The sequence below is a fragment of the Oreochromis aureus genome, linkage group 3 (assembly GCF_013358895.1).
Source record: "Oreochromis aureus strain Israel breed Guangdong linkage group 3, ZZ_aureus, whole genome shotgun sequence".
Classification (NCBI taxonomy): domain Eukaryota; kingdom Metazoa; phylum Chordata; class Actinopteri; order Cichliformes; family Cichlidae; genus Oreochromis; species Oreochromis aureus.
Window position 1 is genome coordinate 87874916 of NC_052944.1, and position 23513 is coordinate 87898428.

General features: G+C 39.8%; 1 protein-coding gene and 1 long non-coding RNA gene across 3 annotated transcripts in view; one reads left to right on the forward strand and one right to left on the reverse strand.

Annotated features, from left to right (window-relative positions):
- The window catches only part of LOC120438424 (myelin-oligodendrocyte glycoprotein-like), a 357354-nt gene that overhangs the window by 33280 nt on the left and 300561 nt on the right, over positions 1-23513 (forward strand). The gene's annotated exons all lie outside the window — the stretch shown is intronic.
- LOC120438452 lies at positions 1902-3600 on the reverse strand. The gene is made up of 4 exons (XR_005611921.1): positions 3445-3600; positions 2556-2604; positions 2325-2387; positions 1902-1934 (listed from the first exon to the last, which is right to left on the reverse strand). It is a non-coding gene; the product is annotated as an uncharacterized LOC120438452 (long non-coding RNA).

A 23513-nucleotide genomic window follows, 5' to 3' on the forward strand; every position in this document is an offset into this window, starting at 1 on the left:
GGTCACCTTTCTACGGTCCAAAGGTGTGGAAGTGGATTATAACAACATTGAGGCTTGCCACCCTCTACCCGAAAAAATGACAGTGACAAACCAGCCATCATTGTGAGATTTGCAAACAGAAAACACAAAACAGCACTGTTAAAACAAGGAAAGAAACTGAAAGGATCCGATGTCTTCATGAATGAACATCTGATAAAAAGAAATGCGGACATTGCCAGGAAAGCACGTTACTTGAAGAAACAGGGAAAAATTCAAAATACATGGACCACCAACTGCAAAGTATTCGTTAAACTCAATGGAACACGGAACAAGCCAAAGTATTGGTCATCAGAAATATGGAGGAGCTGGACAAATACTGAGGTTCAACTTACACTGGAGGTATGAATACACATGTGACGTGACACACAACACAACACATGGCACAGTCCAAAAGAACTTCATCTGCATCCGGCAACAATATCAATATAACTCATTGGAATTCTCTTTATGATAATCTGGAACTGAGAACATTTCGATACACAGACCATAATGCTCTAGACTTAGAAAAGGATATAGACCCGGAAAATAATTTCTTTTACAACATCAGCAGTAACTGCTGCTACTTCACTGATGAACAGTTTAAGCACACCATCAACACGGAAAATAAATTATCAATAATCCATTTTAATAGCAGAAGTCTGTATGCCAACTTCAACAATATAAAGGAATATCTAAATGAGTTGACAAATCCATTTGGAATCATTGCCATTTCTGAAACATGGTTCAATGCGGAGAAAGGAATGGACTTTGGACTGGAGGGATATGAAGTGAATTTTGTAAATAGAAGGAACAAGAGTGGAGGGGGAGTAGCTGTGTATGTGGATAAAAACCTAAATTACAAGGTGGTGGAAAGTATGACAACTGTAATTGATAATTTATTAGAATGTACACTGTAAAATCTAATTAGTTCCCAGAACTCAAAAAAATTATGGAAACTCGTTGCCTCAAAAAAATTGAGTAAAGCTTAGCTAAAAATGACTAAGTTAGGACAACGTATTTATTTTGAGTACTCTGTACAAGCTCATTTGTTCCCAGAACTCAAAAAAATTGGATCAAGTTTACGTAAGATGACCAAGTTAGGACAACTTACTCATTTTGAGTACACTGTACTCAAAATGTACACAGCCGTGTTAGTTCCCAGAACTCAAAAAATTATGGAAACTCGTTGCCTCAAAAAAAAAAACTAAGTAAAGCTTACTTAAGATGACTGTTAGGACAACTTATACATTGCAAGTCTGCAGTATTAAGAATAACTTGATATTTCTGACTTTCTGACAATACTAATTGTTTACCTACTGACAAACATTTCAAGTTCAACTAAATGAAAAAACAATTTGTGGTACCATGAATATCATTAAAAATAATTAACAACACTTTTGTAATGATGTTAAAATGAGCACAACTTTTATTTTCAAACACAACAAAGTACAACAGCCAACATACTGGACACTGTTCTGCTGAATAAAAATGATATTGCCATCACTGTTATAATCTTACAACGAAACAAAGTCTTAGATGTAATTATTCTGAAAATAAGTTTAGGCCTACCACAAGTTTGTTTTGTACTTACATTACTTATATAATCAACATAAAATATTTATTGTTCTGTCACAAGTGCAGTCTCTAATTTAAACAACACATTCGTTTTTCATTCCAACACAGGAGCTGGAATGTTGTAATATTTTAAGGATGGCTTGTTTCCAGTCCAGTCATTACTGCCTGAATGACTGTCATGGATCGAGATGATCCAAATGTAAGTGCAGAAGAAAGTCTTTAACTTCCCTTAAGTACAGTTGCAGTGGATGTGGGTTGGAGATGCAATGAGCTTGAACCTGCAGGTGACCACCTTCACTGACCACACCATCTGTGACGGAGGACTCATCTCTCCTGGTGTCCTGCAAGCAAACAATCATATTTTTTGGAACATGAACTTAATTGCTTTCTTAAAACATTTTTTCTGCATTTGGTATAAAACAGACTCCAATTTAGACAATCTCAGGCTCCCTCCCCACCGGAGAGGTGACATTCAATGTCCCAATTGTCAGTCTGGATAGCTGTGACCAACACACAATATTGTCATGAAAGAATAACTTTAAAAAGTGCTATGCAAACATGGGCAATAACTTTCATTCTAATGATGTGCAAAATGATTTGGGCACAAAACAAATTTTGCTGTTAGAAAACTTGCAGACTTCACTATATACAGTGTAGACCCTCTAAACTAAGTTTGGGGGATGTGATCTTTCAAGAAATGCAGACCAAACTGTTGTTGTTTGTTTACTTACACAGCATGTCTTGTAGAATTAACTGGAGTCGAAGCAACAGCATCGTGCAGTCACATCTCAAGTCTAATAACAGAAGACAGGAAAAGATCAGTAAAGAAACAACTTCCCCAAACCAAAGCACAAATAAAACAATAAGTAAAACAGGCTGATCTAAAGTATGATTAAAGTTCGGCCTGGTTAATATAAATGTCACTGACAGTTACTAATATATTGGAAAACCAAAACACTTACCACTGAGTTGATGTCTTTCTGTCCAACAACAGGAGTGCTGGTCCCGAGCCTCAAAGACAGTAAGAAGCAAGCAGAGGGAGAAAAACAGAACATTTTTCAGAAACTGATTTGATCCTTAATGGCTGTGCAATCATTGTAACATAGAGTTCGCTTATGTTGTTAAATAAAGGCTAGATTTGACATTAGTAGATGCCACAGATGTTCTAAAGCTGCCACAAAGCATGAAAAAATAGACGTCTCCGAAAACGTCGGAGCATTTTTGCAAATATGTCATGTCCTGATAAATCGAGCAGATATTTGAACTTTACACAGCTACATTCTCGCCTGAAAATATCTTAAAAGTTTATTTTGTGACCCAGAAAAAGTAATACGTTTTTCAGCGGTGCTCCTCCGCCATTGCCGCGCTTACAAGTGCGCACAGGCTCCGACAACCGTGGCCGACAAATGCGATCCTCCTTTTCCCCAGACTACCCTTTCTGGGTCACAAAATAACCTTTTAAGATATTTTCAGGCGAGAATGTAGCTGAGTAATGCTCAAATATCTACTTAATTTATCAAAATATCACATATTTGCAAAAGTGCTTCCACGTTTTCGGAGAGCTCGCATATTCACCCCCACACCCACCCCACCCCTAACGGCTGCACCTCCCAAAGAATTTTGTCTGGGCTCTTATCTCACTTATTTATTTCAAACAATCAACAAAAAAAATTCACCGACATAGTTTTATGTAAGGTTTTTAAGGCTGTGGTGTTAATTTTTAAGTAACATGAGCACAGCGGCAGCAGCAACGCGCTAGGCTAACACTAACTAGCTAGCAAGATTATAAACCTGGTGCTAAACTAAGAGAAGCCACAAAATCAGTTTGAATACGAGTAAACATTTACTCACCAAGTCAGTAAAGATCCACAGCAATGACAACAATAATATCTCCAGGTTTGCTCAATATATTCCATAACAAATGCTGGCGCCATGAACATGCGGACTGATCCGGGAGGGAGGAGGACGGTAGTCACGTGGCATTTTCAAAACACATCTTTCATCCTTCCGCCCTGAGAAGCAAAACTTCCAGCTTACTTCGTTTTTCTAAGTTAGGACAACTCAAATTAATCGAGTTTATCAGCATTTTTGCATAAAAAGTACTGGTAACTTATTTAAATTGAGTTCTAATAACAAATTGATAAAAATTGAGTTCAGCCTATTTAATATTTTTAATTAAACACAATATTACATTTTACAGTGTATAACAATTGAAATTTATAAGGAAAAAGAGAAAAATGTAATAATTAGCTGTATATATAGAACACCTGGCTCTAGTATTCAAGTATTTAATGACTTCATAGAAGAAGTATTCTCTAAAACTAATCAAAAAGTTATGTTTATCTGTGGTGATTTTAATATTGACCTGTTGAATCCGAAAAAGCATAAAATGACTGACGAATTCCTAAACACTATGTACAGTTTGAGTTTACATCCTAAAATAACCAGGCCTAGCAGAATTACACCACATTGTGCCACCTTACTTGACAATATTTTCACTAACAATATGGAAAACAACATTGTGAGTGGATTATTAATTAATGACATCAGTGATCACCTACCAGTTTTTGCAGTTTATGACACTAATTATAAGAGAAATCAGCATGAGGAACAACTCAGATACAGACGTGTAAGGACAGAAGAAACTATGAATGCACTTAAGAACGATCTATTAAATCAGGACTGGGACAACGTGTACGAAGAAACTGATATTGATATTGCATATGGCATATTTTTAAGAATATTCATGGAGTTGTACGATAAAAACTGTCCAACAATAAAATACAACAGAAAGCACAAATATTCAGATAGACCATGGATCACTAAGGGTTTACAAAATGCATGTAAAAAGAAAAATACACTCTATAGGGAATTCCTAAAACAAAGAACAAAAGATGCTGAAAATAAATATAAAAAATACAAAAATAAGTTGACCAATATTATACGTGTATGTAGAAAGGAGTATTATAGTAAAATATTGAACAATAATAAACATAATATGAAGGGAATATGGGATGTTTTAAATGGTATCATTAAAAATAATTCTGGACAACAAAGTTATCCTCAATACTTTATCGACAATGGCAATATTATGGAAAACACTGCTGATAAGGTCAACAGCTTTAATCATTATTTTGTAAATATTGGACCAAAACTGGCAGAACAAATTCCTGAGTCACTGCCATCAGTAGACTGTAGTGAAAACCTGATTGATAGGAACCCTAACTCAATGTTCCTCACATCAGTGGAGGAAAAAGAAATAATTGACATTGGACACATGTGTAAATATAAAACATCTACTGATTGTAATGATATTGACATGAAAATCGTCAAGAAGGTCATTGAAGGAATTGTAGGACCTCTAACATATATTTGCAACTTATCATTTCAGACTGGAAAAGTTCCAAACAAAATGAAAATAGCTAAAGTTGTGCCGCTGTATAAAACTGGGGATAGACGCCACTTCACAAATTACAGGCCTGTTTCTTTACTACCACAATTCTCCAAAATCCTAGAAAACCTGTTTAATAAACGATTAGACAAATTCTTAGATAAATATAAATTACTCTCTGACAGTCAATATGGATTCAGATCAAAAGATCAACATCTCTGGCATTAATCGAATCAATTGAGGAGATTACGAATGCTATAGATCAGAAACAGTATGCAGCTGGAGTATTTCTGGATCTCAAGAAAGCATTCGACACAATCAATCATGACATATTAATTAATAAACTGGAATGGTACGGGATCAGGGGGGTTGTACTGCAGTGGGTGAAAAATTATTTAAGTAACAGGAAACAATTTGTGAAGCTGGGTGTCCATTCCTCATCATGCTTGGACATTGCTTGTGGTGTTCCACAAGGCTCTGTACTGGGTCCAAAATTATTTATTATTTATATAAATGATATTTGTAAGTCATCTGATATATTAAAATTTGTATTATTTGCAGATGACACAAATATTTTTGTTCTGGGGGAATCTAAAGGAGCTGCAGGATACAATTACTTCAGAAATGTGCAAAATTAAAAATGGCTTAACAGGAACAAACTATCGCTAAATCTAAGTAAAACTAAAATAATCTTATTTGGGAATTCCTTAGAAATGCACAAGTGCAGATTCATTTAGATGGTGTGGAAATTGAAAGAGTACTTGAACATAAGTTTCTTGGTGTGATTGTAGATGATAAATTAAACTGGAAGTCTCATATAAAACATATTCATAACAAAATTTCAAGAAGTGTCTCAATCTTGAGTAAAGTAAAACACATTCTGGACCACAAATCACTCCACATTCTCTATTGTTCCCTGATTGCACCGTATTTGAATTACTGTGCTGAGGTTTGGGGCAATACTTACAAATGTTCGCTATCATCAATCTTTATATTACAAAAAAGGGCCATAAGGATAATCCATAAAACTGGTTACAGAGATCATACAAATCCACTGTTCTTAAAATCAAAAATTCTAAAATTCACAGATCTGGTTCATTTTCTTACTGCACAAATTATATATAAAGCAATAAATAACCTGCTTCCTGACAATATTCTAAAAATGTTTTCTAAAAGGGAACGGGGATACAATTTGAGGGGGGAATTAAATTTAAAACATCCTCGTATCCGTACAACATCAAAAAAAGTTTTGCATCTCTGTGTGTGGAGTGAAGCTGTGGAACAGACTAAGTAAAGATATGAAGCAATGTCCGAGCATGGCGCAGTTTAAAAAGCGGTTTAAGGATATGGTTTTACAGGGTACAGGGAAGAGGTAGAGATTTGATAGGGTGTTCTTGTCTAATATTTTCATGTGTGCGGGTGCACGGGTATATTGGTATGGGTATATATATATATTTGTAGGTTGTGTATCCTTGAGGTGTTAATGGGGTTATTGAAAATGTGTATATGTGCGTATGTGTATATACGTATGTATGGATAGATAGAAACATATATGTATATAAAAAAAAAAAAAAAAAAAAAACACATGACATATAATGTAATTGCAAGGAGGTATTTCTGTAGTCTATTGATACTAGATAGTGGAAAAGGGTGGGATTAAATAAGCTTATGCTTCTTCCTGCTCCTTTTGAACATGAAAGTTATTTGGAGTTGTGGTTGCTCGTTTTCCTTTTGTTTTGCTTTGTTCATTTGTCTCTTTTAATTCTATTTTGTTGTACTTTTTCAACATGTTCAAAATAAAGATTCAATCAATCAATACCTACACCTGCACTGTCTACAGCAAGAAGGGAAAGGAATCTATTAAGAAAGAAGTGGAGCTAAGAGTCAGAGGTAAGAGGTCAAAGGTCATTGTGTACAGGTTTTTCTTTTTCTTTTTCATATGATATCCAATTGTGATAGTTGAGTTCAAGGAATGGAGATGTATGGTATATACCTTACCTTACTTGCTTCAACCCAAAATCTCAATATGAATCAGTCAAATGAGGCAGATAGTGTTTATTGTGTAAATAGATGGGTTTAGAATTTAGCAACAATTTTCTGTAAGTTAAGCTCTGCTTCTAAAAGAAATATTTTCATAAAATACTGACAGATGATCATTTGCCACACATTATTTCAGGGTTTAACAGTCTTGGTCCTAAATCCTTGTACTGGATAACTGGTGACCAAACAACCTTTTTCTATCTGTGCTGGGCAGGCTGAAGGACAAGTGAGTGACGTGTGAAAGAGGTGACTGACATGGGTTAGTGACACGGGGGTTCATAATGTTCACAATGGTATTTTATTAGTTGTTGGTTTAACCATGGATGAGGCGATGGCTGTTATTTTCTTTTCAATCACGTTACATGTTCATTGCTGGATTTATGGAAAAACATCAACTAATACTGCATGTCCATAATTATTAAAATGGATATAAATAAAGAATACTTACACTATAATGTTATTTAGAAGTGTAATGCAAAAAAATGGATTTTTACGCTTATTATGAATTTTACTGGAATACAAATACAAATACTTTCCCCCCTCAACAGATACAAATACTGGCTGCTTTGCACATCGCTACTCAGTATATACCGTGTGAGTAGAGCACTTATTTGCCCTCCTGAGTCACTTGACTGTTTGCCAGAATTGCTTTGAGGCAAACCAGAAGTCTTTTTCAATTGCCTCACTGAGCTCTTCCCTAGGGATGGGTATCGTTTAGGTTTTATCCGATACCAGTACCAAACCGGTACTTTTGAAACGGTCCCGGTGCTTAAACGGTGCTCGAACCGGTGCTTAAAGAATGGGGAACACAAACTTTGTCCAAAAACCTCTCATGTTTAGCTGTTTTTTTGTAAAAAGATAACAATGTTAGCCTTTTCTGCAGCTATAGGGCATATATGGTCTCACTCTTGGCTGGAAGCAGTGCTTAAACAATGAAAAAAACACAAACTTTGTCCAAAAATCTCACATGTTTAGCTGTTTCCCACTTTTTCGTTGGTCATTTTAGCCTTTTTGGCCAGGGTGAAGGGAGCATCTGCCATCAAACAAGAAGACAGCAGCATGTAACTACGACGATGTTTGCTAGTTCACCTTACATGCATTAATGTAATAACGTGGTTAGCCTACTCAACGTAAATTACACACAAACAACATTAAGCTACTCACGCAGGGAAGAGCAGCTGCTGCTGACATCATCATCCGTCATCATTTCTGCTACACTTGCAGGGCTAGGGGCCAGGACTCTGCCCTTCGGGATTTTGGGGGATGTTGCTAACTCCGGGTCCGATAACAGTACGGTGCATTTCTTGGCTATAAAAAAAAACGCTATGCGTCACCAGGTGTTTCATCAGATTCGAGGTGTTACCTCCTTTGACAGTATCACAGTATCAGCTTAAAGCACTTGTTGCAGGCTGCTGAGTTTGCATCTTTTGCTGCGAAGTACAGCCAGACTTTTGACCGCTTCGCCTCGGGCATTTTTAATCTGTAGCTCTGCTCTAAAAGAATGTACGTACCTGTGCCCGCCTACTATCCTCGGAAACGTAAAATGATTGGCTAGAATCTGAAGTGTATGACATCTCAGGAAAATAAAGCACCGAAATGTGCGTTGCTTTTCGGTCTGGTTACTACCGTTTATGTCAGAACCGAACAGAATAATGGCACCGGATACCCCATCTCTACTCTTCCCACACCTGAGTTTTTACCTCAGCCACAAGAGGCCACATTAAGCTTGGCCTGCCAGTACCTATTAACTGCTTCCCTATGCTAACCAAGGACTCCTGATAGGACTCCTAATCATGGACTCATTCTAATCACTAATCATGGCTGCACAGGAACAAGCTCTGAGCACAAGATCGATAGAAGCGAGGGGTCTATCACACCAGGCAAGACCCCAGGTGCAGGCTGTGTAAAGATCTCCCAGAGACAATCCAGCACATAACAGCAGGGTGTAAGATGCTAACAGGGAGGGCTTACATGGGACGCCATAACCAAGCTGCCGGCATAGTGTACAGGAACATCTGTGCAAAGTATGGCCCGAAATCCCAAGGTCAAAATGGGAGACTCCCCATATGGTGGTTGAGAATGAAGCTTAGATTCGGTGGGACTTGTAGATAAACATGAGCAAACTGGTGATGGCTAACCAACTGGACATAATAGTGGTGGACAAGCAGAGCAAGACGGCCGTAGTGACAGACATAGTTATATCGAGAGGCAGCAACATCAGGAAGAAGGAACACGAGAAGCTGGACTCCTCCTTTAGCTGGATCCTTGTCAGACGATTTCAGTGGTCCTTCTAGACCACGGAGAAGGAGAGGGAGAAGAGGAGGTATTCAAGTAAAGCTCAGGATGTATTGGCGGCATGGTTTGGCTGGTAAGCGACGTCGAGCGTGCGTTGTCTCCGGTGTCCAGAAAAGCTCCATGGAGGGGGACTTGTTTTCCACGGCCTGTTTGGATACGCTGGGCCCGGCTCTTTGAGACCTTGCCACCTTAGGAGCGTTTATCCAGACTCTTCTGCGGGCTGGCTTTTTCTTCCCTCGGTGAGTGGATTCTATGAGCGTGACGGCTCGAACCCTGTGTATTTACGACCCTTAACTCGAGCCTCTGCAAATAATGAGGCTTCTAGCTCACTGAATATGGCGCTTTTTAACGCTCGATCTCTCTCTAATAAATCATTCTTGTTGAATGATGTTATATTATCTAAAAAACTCGATTTCTTATTCCTGACTGAGACCTGGCAGCGGGATGTAGACTATTCGTCACTTATTGAACTCTGCCCGGATGGCTATACTTATTACCCAGCCTCGGTTGTCTGGTCGGGGTGGTGGGCTTGCCGTGGCTTTCCAGGATCGTTTCTCCTGCCGCTCCGTGAAAACTGGACTTTTTCGCTCGTTTGAGCTGCAGATGCTTAAAATCGGTAATAAGGATCCTTTCTACTGTGCTGTGGTGTATCGTCCACCTGGATATAACAGGTTATTTTTATCGGAGCTCAGCGACTTCTTATCCGCTACTATGAAGCTGTCTAGGGTGCTTATAGTTGGGGACTTTAACATACATGTTGATGACGACTCCGACCCTTTCGCCAGAGACTTTATGAGCATTATAGATTCTTTTCATTTGACTCAGCATGTGTCCGGTCCTACACACAGCAAAGGTCACACTCTGGACCTTGTTTTTTCTTTCGGTTTGAATATTGATTTTATTTGCTCTGAGGACATTTTTATTTCTGATCACTATGTTATTGTTTTTAACTTGTCTTTTAATGAGCCTTTATCCCCTGTCAGACGGATGGTTAGCTCTCGCATCTTAAACTCCTCCTGTTAAGAGATGTATTCTAAAACACTTCTTCAGTTGAGAATCAGAGAGGAGAAACACACACTGCAGTTAGTTACTTGCAAGCAAGGGCAGCCACAGAACTCGCACAGGAGTGCGGGCTCTGAAACTCGCGTCGTGTCACCGCCCTGGTCTTTATTTATACATCAGTGGGTGTTTGTTCTTTACATTGGAATGTGGATGTTTAGGTGTGTGTATGTGTGTGTATGTGAACCCATAAAATGACTTCCTAAACCTGCTGGCCTGGAAGTCCAGCAGTTCATCTAAACAAAATGCACTTAGAGTAAAACAGATATAGCTACGTTAATCCTACCATAAAACAATAAGACAAGGTATGTCCTTTCCCATGCTCCCAGGATGTGGGTGTGGATATCAGAACACTCTGGAATGCACACAACGTTGTTACAGACTTCCTAGGATGGGACATTCTTTCAATATGCCAACAACTATATACTTCTAAACACAAATGATTACATGCAGCATTCTACCATATGCAAACTTATATTATTAAAAGGTTATACTGACATTATATTTGACATTCTATTAACACCTCCACAGTGGAGAAATTTGTGGATGCTTTTAACTTACAGCTATCTCCTGATTTCTCAACCAGTCTTTTTAATAATTATTGACTTTCTATTTTAGATGAAATCTGTCAGTTTAAGACGAGGAGTGTTTCTGCCTCTAAATCTCCTCCTTGGCTAAATGACAGTATTCGTTGTCTTAAACGTGATTGTCGCAAAGCGGAGCGCAGGTGGAGGAAAACTCATCTAAATGTTCACCTCCTCTATCTTAAGGACCTTTTAGCTTCTTTTAATAATGCGATCAGAGATGCGAGGGCTGCCCATTTCTCACACTTGGTTACAAAGAGCAAAGGCAATCCTAAGGTGCTATTCAACACCATTAGTGACATTGTTACTCCTGCTCTGCCTGCGGCCCCTATTTTTTCTAACGAGGACTGTGAAAATTTTCTCTCTTTTCTGCTGGCAAAAATTCATAACGTGAGAATGAGTTTTACATACTCAGCACCTGTTATCTCAATCTCTACCCCATCCCGGCCCATTGTCTTGGATACTTTCTCTCCGGTTTCACTACCTGAGCTAGTGAAATTAGTGAATTCAGTAAAAGCATCTTCCTGTTCACTTGACATTATACCTGCATCATTATTCAAAAATGTCTTCCAGTCTATTGGCCCATGTGTGCTCACCTTAATCAACTCTTCACTGGCATCTGGTATAGTTCCGGTTTATTTTAAAAACGCTGCTATTCTCCCACTTTTAAAAAAACCTCAACTAGACCCCTCTCTTTGGAGCAGCTACAGACCGATCTCTAAATTACCGTTAATTGCTAAGCTTCTAGAAAAGGTTGTGGCTAAGCAACTTATGGCAGCTCTAGATAAACATGACATTTACGATAAGTTTCAGTCCGGTTTTCGTCAATTTCATTCCACGGAGACAGCTCTTCTTAGGGTCTCAAGTGATATCTTGATGAATAATGATGCAGGAAAATGTTCTGTTCTACTCATGTTGGACCTCACATCAGCTTTCGACACAGTTGACCATCACATCCTCATTGAAAGGCTGAAAAAATGGGTTGGTGTATCTGGAACTGCATTAGAGTGGTTCTCCTCTTATCTCCATCACCGATCCTTTTCTGTGGCAGTCTCCGATTTTAGGTCATCCTCTACCTCCCTTACTTATGGTGTCCCTCAAGGGTCAGTTTTGGGGCCTTTATTGTTTTTAATCTATCTTCTCCCCCTCCAGCATATAATGGGCTCTTTTGAGGATATTTCTTATCATTGTTATGCTGATGATATTCAGTTGTACATTTCTTTTATGCCCGAGGATTTATCTAAGCTTCAGCATCTGAATGATTGCTTAGATTTGATCAAACGTTGGATGGCTGCAAATTTCCTCCAACTCAACGAGGGGAAAACCGAAGTCCTCGTATGCGCCCCTGATAGATTTCTATCGCAGATAGTGAAAGCCCTTGGTCCTCTCTCACTCTATGTTAAATCCTCTGTCAGGAATTTAGGTGTCACCTTTGACTCCAGTTTCACATTGGATGGGCATGTGAAATCTCTGGTTCGGTCTTGTTTTTATCATTTAAGAAATGTGGCTAGGCTAAGCCCGATTTTATCTCGATCTGAACTGGAGATTGCTATACATGCATTTATCTCGTCACGCTTGGATTATTGTAATTCGCTGTTTATGTGTCTTAGCAAAGGTTCTCTGGATCGTCTGCAGGTTGTGCAAAACGCTGCAGCTAGGCTTTTGACAAAATCCTCCAAGTACTCACATGTGACACCGTTGTTATCTCAGTTACACTGGCTTCCTGTTAAATTTAGAGTCGATTTTAAGATCCTGGTCTTGACCTACAGAGCTGTGCACGGACTGGCACCTGCCTACATCTTTGATCTGCTACAGCCCGATGTCCCTACCAGGTCTTTGAGGTCATCTGATCTGGGCTTACTTGTTATAAAAAATACTAAGAGGAGGACTAAGGGTGATAGAGCTTTTGCCACTGTGGCCCCTAGACTGTGGAACTCTCTCCCCCAGGCATTAAGAACTGTCGACTCAGTAGCTGTTTTTAAAAAACAACTCAAAACTCACCTTTTTAAAACTGCTTTTGGTTAACTTTTTGCCTCTTTTGTTTAGTCTTTTTAAATCTTTTTATGACTTGTAATTTTATGTGCAGCACTTTGTGATTCTGTCTTGAAAGGTGCTATATAAATAAAAATTTATTTATTTATTTATTTAAATACCAAGGGCTGAGAGAAGAGCCTGAGAAAACAGAAGTTATTGAACTGACTTCTTTTTAAGACATTAGCTGGTCTGCAACAGGTTATGTTCAAAGCTTGAGGGTAAAATTAGTTGTCACAATGTTGAAGTGTCTTCATAGGATACCCCTCAGGTACCAAGTTCAGAGTTTCCTCCAGTGAGCGTCTTGCTTCTGTGACAATAACACGGAGCTAAGATACAGTCAGCTGTGCTGCTGATTGGACACCAAAGACGACACTGTCTTTGTTCAGTGGACATATTTCAGACTGGAATCAGTCAAACATGTTTTGACTGGAAACATTTCACTTCATCCAGTCAAAGAAAATGTTCTCAGGGTTGCTGCTGCTGTCTGTACAGCTCATGTTGTGCTTTGTTTTCCTCTCAGTTCCCCAGGTGGAGGTGGATTCAGGAGTGGAATTGTCCAGCTGCCCTACAAAAGTTCCTCAAAGACACTAAAGTGGTGTGGAGGGACAGTTCAGACAGGAAGGTTCATGTGTGTCAGAACATCTCTGAGCCTGAAGATCAGGACCCTGTTTACAGACACCGAACGGAAATGAATGAAAACTTCCTGCAAACCGGAGACCTCAGTCTGAACCTGAAACCCCCACAGATGGAGATAACAACACCTACACCTGCACCGTCTACAGCAAGGAGGGAAAAACCCTGATGAAGAAACAAGTGGAGCTGAAAGTCAAAGGTCAGAACATGATTAGTTTTCACCTGTATTTCATGTGATACCCAGTTGTGACCTTTTTTACACTAAATCCTGTCCAAACAGCCTCTAAAGTTCCTCAGTGAGCTGGAAACAGTGAAACTTACTGAAAAAGAGCATCACACTGATTCTGATATGAATCTGCTGAATGAGGCAGAAAACACTTGAATCGATCTGAATAATAGTAACTGAAAATGAAATGCAGGGAGGTGTATAAACACTCGCTTCATGGGACACCCCTCAGCTCTGTGTCAGAGTGGACTCAAATGTTTTCAGTGCAAATATTTCACTTCATCCGGTCAAAGAAAATGTGCTCAGTGTTCATGCTGCTGTTTTTACAGCGCACATTATGCTTTGTTTCCCTCTCAGTCCCCATTGTGGAGGTGGAGCAGTCGGGGGTGGAGTCTGTCCAACTCCCCCTCCAAATTAAAGTTAACCGGCCTAACGACTCGAAAGTGGAGTTGGTGGACAGTTCATACAGGATGCTCTACGTGTATCAGAACAACTCTGACCAACCTGAAGAACAGGACCGCCGATACAGAAACCGAACAGAGATGAATGAAGACCTGCTGATAACTGGAGACCTCAGTCTGACTCTGTGTGTGTGTGTGTGTGTGTGTGTGTGGGTGTGTGTGTGTGTGTGTGTGTGTGTTTGTGTAATCCAAGTTTCATGGGATCTGCTTGAACTTCATTTTCATATTATATAAAGCAGTGGTTCCCTGGTGGTGAGTAGGAATGGGTATTATTTAGGTTTTATCCGATACCAGTACCAAACTGGTACTTTTGAAATGGTGCTTAAAGAATGGAGAACACAAACTTTTTCAAAAACCTCTCATGTTGGCTGTTTTTGTTTTTGTTTTTGTTTTTTTTTGTTGTAAAAAGATAACAATGTTAGCCTTTTCTGCTGCTACAGGATGTGAGTGAAGTTGCCCCCCCCCCCACTCCCACCTTCTTCAAATTCAACAAAAGTGGTATCAAACGTTTGTGCTGCAAAAAATTTCGTTTGTGCTGCTATCATTTTAAAGATATTAATAAAAATTTCTAGAGGTTATCAGCGGTAAACCAGCCCCCCCACATTAATTAAATCAAACAAAATTGGTGTCAATCAACTGTGCTACGTTTGTGCTGCTAAAATTGTCGTTTGTGCTGCTTCTGTTTTAAAGATATTAATGAAAAGGTAAAGGTCAAAAGCACTCAGACAGAAACTGGTTCACCCAAAAGACAAAACTCCTAAACACAAACTGAACAACGTGGTGTATGCTGTACAGTGCAGCGAGGAATGCCCAGACCTCTACATCGGAGAAACCAAACAGCCACTTCACAAGCGCATGGCACAACATAGAAGAGCCACCTCCACGGGACAAGACTCAGCAGTCCATCGGCATCTAAAGGACAAAGGTCACTCTTTTGAGGATTCCAACGTTCATATTTTGGACAGAGAGGACAGATGGTTTGAAAGAGGAGGGAAAGAAGCCATCTATGTCCACTGTGAGCGACCATCTTTGAACAGAGGCGGTGGTTTATGACACCAACTGTCTGCCATCTATAATCCAGTTTTGAGATCCCTCCCCAGACGCCTTAACGCCCCCTCACATCCTGGGCCATCTGACCTCAGGAAATCACATGATAGGATGGGGCCACAATGAGCTCACCCGAAACTCTGGCTGATTAGGACCCACACCCGCTTTCACACCTTGGCACATGTGATTAGGTAGAGGATCATCAGGGGGTCCTTTGTCCCTCTTTGGGGGGGGGGGCTCCCACTAGGTTTGAATCTGGGACTCTCCACCACTGATCCTTAGAACTGAAGAAGCTTCTCGGATGAGAGGTGAAACGTCTTCAAGCAACTCAAGAAGTCCAGACGCTTTTCTTTCCAAGATCCTTAGTCTACGATGACCTGGATGACTGAGAACCTTCACAGACGTAAAGGTCAAAAGGTCAACCAGCCCCCCCACATTACCCAAATCAAACAAAATTGATGTCAAACGTTTGTGCTGCAAAAAAGTTTGTTTGTGTCGCTATCATTTTAAAGATATTTGCAAAAATTTCTAGAGGTCAACAGAGGTCAGCCAGCCCCCCCCACATTAATGGAATCCCAAAAGGAAAAATCCAAAAGGAAATCCCTAAATGTTGATTCTGTTCATCTGGACATTTTCAGTTGGAGAAACGTTTCGTCACTCATCCAAGTGACTTCTTCAGTCTCAGCTGACTGCAGGTTTCCCCAATCTTATAAACAGTACATTTGCATAGTGAAGGAAACCAGCCCACTGAAGGAACAATGTCCTGGGGGTTTAGTTCCATGATTGTTAGTATGCAAATTCTTATGACCATTGATCAATGACAACTAATCAAAGTCTACTGATCAATGGCCATGAGTACCATTCACAGACAGTGGGGAATGGCTACAATCACAGCATTGTAGGATGGCAAAAGATGTACCCTTGGGCCCCCCTTCTCGATTCAGAGATGGTCAGCATCCTGACAGCCCGATGGACGAAGCTCTCTCTCAGTCTCTCTCTCAGCTAGCTACGTCCAACTTTTTCATCCAGACTAAAAAAGTACACACAGATAAAAAACTAAATACAACAACAAAAACAACATGACAAAAAGATTAAATGTAGGAAGAAAAATTGAAAAATATTACAAAATTAGCTACATTTACAATTCATAATGTCAGGATATCACACATACTTACTAGTGTCTTAAAGAAATATCCACATGCCACAACCAAGAGGGGGGTCGTACCCCATACATATGGATTATATTATGCTGTGTAGAGATAGTCTCGATATGCTAGAGAACTTTAATATTTAATGTGCTAAACGAGGCCTGGTAAGTCTGACATGCAGCTCTATGGTTTGTTGCACCTTCTTTGAGGATTGCATGGTCTGAATTTGGGGAAAGTGGCAGCCGTCATTTCTTGTGAATAATTTCTCACTGTAAGTAACTAATGTGTATTTATATAGTGCTTTTGTTTTTCTGCCACTGTAAATAAGAATGCGCTCTTTCCTTGATTAGATAAAGGTTACTCTGACTCACTGCTCCACCTTGTGGCTGAAATTGCTATTACATAGAAGTGCAGCTAAGCCCCAGGTCCAACTTCTAATTTTTTTATTTAATTTATTTGTCTTTTGATAATTAAACTCTAATTACTTATGTCTGTAGTTGTAGATGGTTGGTGGTTATTAAACACAAGAAGTACTGCACTGACTTGAACATCCTGTCAGTGTTTTAAATATAAGATTACATTTTGCTGCTCTATAAGTTGTAATATAAAGTTGCAGAAATCTCTGTTATATTCAAGGATTACTAACAAATACTACTATTTCCCCGGTGAACAAAAAGATTAAAATGTAACTGGGATAACACTTTAGAGCAGGGGTAGGCAACCTTTCTGATGGCGAGTGCCATTTAAAATTTCCTCAGACGTCAGTGTGCCATATGATTGCATTAGCAATAAATTTAATAACGCTCTATATTAACAGTTACACACTATATAGAACCACTTTATAGAATTATATTTGTTCGCAGATGTTGGCAGCTATCAGCAAATAGTTATCAGCTGTTTTGAAACAAAAAAAGACACTTTTTATCCATAATAGCAAATGGACTGTACAACATACAAAAAATACAAATGCTATTTATGGTCTCCTCACAAGAATGATAAGAAAAATAAACTAAGCCAATATTGCATGTCTGTTAATACAGAGACACACATGTTAATGTGATCTCTGGTCTCCCACTCAGAGACACAGGTCTCTGAGTGTCCAGCATTCAGACGGCTACCTGAGGACACTCATGTGAGAGAAAATCTGCTCACACAGATATGTAGAGCCAAATACTGTCTATAAGGCCTCTGCAATGTTCTGAAGACAGTTAAACTTGTCAGGTAGTGATGTCCAGCAGGTGAAAATGCAAGCTCCATGAACATGCACAGCTGTGGATTCCAGCTGCTTCGATGTCGCATTAACTGGCATTAATTCAGCCAGTTAATGCGAGACAAATCCAGCTGCTCATTAAAGATTTGTGGTTTGATCAGAAAATAAAACATTGGTCCACCTGAAAGTCCCAAAAACGCTTTGTGTCTCGAGTCTACTGATGTATCTGTGTATCTCCGTGGTGCTGATGCTGTGCTGAGCGGAAAGCTCCTGAAGCTTTTGAAGTGTCGGAATGTGGAAAGCTAACAACGTCCCTCTTACCAGTAGGCTAAGTTATTTTTAGCCAATTACAAGTTGAATCTGGTACTTGGGGTTGTTAGTTAAGATACCGTCATTAAGAAGAGGCACAACTAATGTGTCTATGCGAGCTGATTTGCGATGTGCGCCACTGGCGCGGCCATTTATTTTTTGATGCACCTTCTCAGATTAATTCACTGCGTGTCGTGCCCAGGGCTGGACTGGGACAAAAAAACAGCCCGGGCATTTTGACTAGAGACCGGCCCACCAGGTATTAAAGCCATAAAGCCTTTGAATGAAAACAAATGCTGTTGTGACAGTGATGTACAGTCTTGTTGGTATATGTATGATTTCTATTCATTTTACATCAGATAAAAACTTTGGTTGTAAGCTTCAGGTAATTATTTAATAACAGCAAGACATAAGAAAGTATTTCTTTGTGCCCCACTTTCCCCGTTAATGCCCTAACTGCCCCCCTGGCAAAACTTTGCTAGACCTGCCCCTGCACAGTTACCAGCTGTCAGCTACATAGAAAAGGATCCTGGTGTTATTCCTTCAACTCATCCATGTGACCTAAAAGGTAGACCTGTTTCTCCATCACCTGTTCAGCTCTGATGATTCAGTAAGGACATCTCCTGGTTTCACCTGCATGTTTCCCTTGTTAAAATCTCCCAGTTCTTTTAATCTTTGGGCTGAAGGAAGGACAATACTCGGTGTATAAATGCTCAATCAACAATATTTTATTTCCATATAATTCAACACTTAAGAGCATAAGAACCATCATGATGGGGAGACCTGCCTGCAGAGGGTCACAGCAAGTCTCAAAATGGTGACGGGTTACTCAGCCTTTTATAGCCTCTAGTAGCCCCCACCTAGTCGTAAAAGCCTAAACATTCACATTCTTTCTCTCTTACGGCGCCTAAGTTATGACCTCAGCTCCCTGTCTTTCTGCTCTCTGTAAAGGTGGGGGTATGGAATGTGGTCGTCTCTTCTATTATCGGCACAAGGTCTCCTGCACACAACATTCTCTTCATGATTCAGCAGTATGAAATGTCAAGAAACAGTGTAACACATTCAACAGTGTCGAGTAATACAGGTCAATCAAATAGATCTAATGATTTTCACACTCTTTTAAGTCAGAAGTATAATGCAAACTAAAACTACATACTGATCACACACTCTATATTAAGGGGTATAATATGATCTACAGCAATATCATAATTCAACTACTTTGATTACAGATATAAGGTAACATATGACAACAGAATAATCTCACACCCTCTCACCAGATATCCAAACCGACATCATGACCAGCAGCTTTACAGCTGTGGCTCCAGCAAACATCAGCTGATACTAGAAATTAATATTAAATAATTCTAATAACAGCTGATCAAACGTGCTGCTGTTGTTTAGTGCGACATCCGGCGGTTTCCTCTTTCTGGCGCAAAGTGGGCGATAAACAAACAAGAGAGAAAAGCTGATCAGCTGATCATTGATCAGTTTCATGATTAACGTAGCAACAGGAGAGGGAGGGGGAGAGAATGTGACAAGAAGAGGCAGCTGTGCAGCAAAGACAAAGAATAACTCCACCTTTTTGTCTTTTTCATTGTAGCTGAAGTCCGGGACAAACTGCGTTCCCTCTCAGCTCAACACGAAACGCGTAATAATTTCTCTGAATGCGGGAGGATTCAGTCTTTTTACAGGACGGTTGGCAACTCTACTAACTAACCTTATGAATAAAATAAAGTTCAACATCAGAACCATCATAGCACCCACCCAGCTGTATAGAAACTCTGTCATGCTAGCTAGTATGCAGTACGAGTTATTGTAACTGACTGTAAAAAGTCAGCACAATGAAAATAAACTCCACCTAAACTTGGTTTATATCTGACCCAGATAGACTGCAGGTCATTAACTTCTTACCTGAAGTTCAGTTCACCTGACGCTCGGACCGGCGGCCGCCTCCACCACTTGTTAATTTTACTGAATCTGTGGAAGCTCCGCGATGCCACCACCAAACAACTGAGTTATTTTTACACACCGGCCAGCATCTGGCCAATCCACCACCTTTCATTGTTTATACCGTTACCGTCACGCGTGCCTAGGGTTGCCGACCCCTGCTTTAGAGTACTAAGATTCCTCACATCATGTTCACCAGGGAGGACAAAGGATAACTGTTTGCTGAGCTGAGCACTATATGCAGTCCGCCTTTCTTTTCGCGTCTTTGTTCACTTTGAAATAGTTCCACAGGGCTCACTTGTTTCGCCTCGCCTTCTCCCAGCTCCGAGCTGCAGCCGGGGCCTGGGGGCGGGCACTCGGCGCCTGTGATTAACCCCTTACATGCCGCTCAAACATAGACAGGTCTCAGACCGTGGTATCAGTCCCCAGTATCGGGGGACTTTTAACGAGTACGAGTACTTTAGAAAATGTGGTATCGAGGCCGATACCAGATACCGGTATCGATATCGGTGCATCCCTAGTGGTGACGTCAACAAAAAACACATTTCCTGTTTGTATACATTTTTTACAAATAAGATATTATGGGAGAAGGAGGGAAGAGTGTGCATAACAAAGGATGAATGGACTCAAATATGGAAAGAACAATGGAAATGCACTACCTCACAAAGATGGAGGGAATTTGGATGGAAAATTTTGATTAGGTTCTTTATCACCTCTTACCAAAAGATTTATTATGATGGGAATCCCCCGTATGCTGGAGAAAATATGGACACAGATGACTACACCTCTGATATTTGCAGGCAGAATTTTAAACCTTGGGTGAAATGGGGTCAATGCAGTTCTTAAGCATGCATGCAAATGTTCATTAGTCAGCTGTGAGCGAGTCTTTCCCATTCATCTTTAAATGCCAGATTTTCACTTCAGGAAGCACACAGCCCCACTCCACTGTTGGCCAACGCCCTCAACGACTTTTACTGCTGGTTTGATGAGACATCAAGCAGCTTTCACAACTCAATAGAGAATTCCCCAACAATAGAGGCACTTTGGTCAAGCAGATGTGAGGAAGCCGTTTAACCCTTTAGAATTACTAAAGAACCAATTCAATTCAATTCAAGAGGGCTTTGGAGCATGATGTCACGGGGGTTGGCGTGGAAAGGATTTTGGCCTGATCCGCCATGTTGGGGGTCTAAGCACAAGCGACGAAGGAGCAAAAGCACAGCCATGGTTCGTACTTGCTGTGTGGTCGGCTGCAATGTTCGATCTTACAATCGGCACGGGAATAAGCTTGGGTTGTCTTTTTATGCTTTCCCAACCTGGAAGCAACATCAAGGAGCTCAGGTATCGGATGTTACGTCTAGCCTGGATAGCCGCTGTGAGACGAGCTGATATCCAGCTCTCTTCCATCTCCTAATATCTCTTGGTGCTCCAGACAGTTTCATTCCGGTAAGTTCTAAATCTGTTCATATCACTCTTTATAGCCTATTAGTTTTATTTTCGATGCGCTCTGAGCTCATAGCAAATTAGAACAAACATCCTGAGTGATTTTGCAAAACCACCTTCTATTTATAGAGTTGCTAATTATTTGGCATTATTGCAGCAAACCAGCCTATGAAATGGATGAAACACATCACGACTGGGTTCCAGCGCTACACAAGGGACCTGCTTCAAACATACCACCATGCCAATCAGATTACTTCTTCCATGTGAGGGTGAAGAGGTGACCCTTCTGGATAAGATGGTGAAGGTTTGCTGCGTTTGGTGAACAGTGTTATAGTAAAACCAGGGAAAATGAAACTTGCTCCTGTTAAATATTCTTAAGTCTTTTGCTGTATAAATAGTGGAAATTTATTCTTTCAAAAGATACAGTAAATAATGTTAGTAGTGGGTGATATCATGTAAACACTGTCATGATTTTATGTAAACATTTTGTCTTTTATAAACTATAAATGACATGGATTCTACATTGTAACTGATGTGATTTTCTATATAGTGGTTTTAATAATAAAAAAAAAAGAAGCAAAAATTAGTTTGCTTCTTTATTCAATTTTTGAACAGTGGTACTCAGTCAGTACATATTCAGTAAATGCTAATTATTTACATGGCAGTGCACTTCAGGCATAAATCTAGACCCCTATATAAAACATTATGGCATTATAGCGATGACAACTCCTCCACAGTAGCAGGTGGGATTTTTCTTTTTTGAGGACGGCTCCTTTTACCTTTCAATATGGATGGTCTGTTTATGTTTTGATCAAGAGCCTTTTTTGGGGCAGATGAGGAGAAGTCTATCTTATGGCAACTTCTGACTGTATCTTGGTCAAATGTATTTTTAGTGACACAAGATACAAATATGGAAGCAAGATGTATAATTAGAATTATTTATAATAAATATGAATAAATCCTTGCAATTTCTTTAACCATAAAGAATAACTAAATCCTTCAGGACAAGGTCTCATCAATGCACTGAACTCACTATGTTATCCACCTAACAGCCTCCACATGTTCTCACTGTAATTTCCCCTCATGAATGAATTTATGCTGCACTAATCTGAATGTTTGCAGGGAAATCAAACGCATTTCACACGCAGTACTCGAGCTGACTTACCTTTGTTTGAATGACGACTTGTACGCGCTGATTCCACAGACAAGATTTGAAAATATGTCAGGCTACGTCAATAGCGGTTGGTCTACAGGGTTTCTACTCCACGGCTAGGGCTGCTCAATTAATCGAATTTTAATCACCATTACGATCTGGGCTTTCAACGATCATTAAAAATGACCGAGTCGATTATTAGCCCCGCCCTCGTGCTTTACTGTCGCGCTGCTCCGTGTGGCAAATCGAGCGCACCTCTCTGCATTTCGAACACGTGTCACAACAATTAAGAGCAGCGGTCCCCAACCTTTTTTGCGCCACTGACCGGTTTATGCCCGACAATATTTTCATGGACCGGCCTTTAAGGTGTCGCGGATAAATACAACAAAATAAAACTATTACCGGTACCGAAAAAAAGAAGATTTATTCATAACACACGTGAAAAGACCAAGGGAAACCGAGTAAACGATAAAAACGATAACAAAATAACGCTGAAAACCGATAAAAACCCTGAAAAGTATCCATTTCACACCTGAGCCTCAACTCTCGCGGTCCGGTACCAAATGACTCACGAACCGGTACTGGTTCGAGGCCCGGGGGTTGGGGACCGAGGGAAGCTTGGAAAGCTAAGCAGAAGTTATTTGGAGAGGAGAGTATGGGCTCAAAATGTGGTCATAAATATTTTGTACTTGTAAATCAGGATTTGTATGTGTAAAAAGAATTTGTGTGTGTGTAAAAAAGATTTGTATGTGTAAAAAAGATTTGTGCGTGCGTAAAAAAGATTTGTATGTGTAAAAAGAATTTGTGCGTGCGTAAAAAAGATTTGTATGTGTAAAAAAGATTTGTGCGTGCGTAAAAAAGATTTGTATGTGTAAAAAGAATTTGTGCGTGCGTAAAAAAGATTTGTATGTGTAAAAAAGATTTGTATGTGTAAAAAAGATTT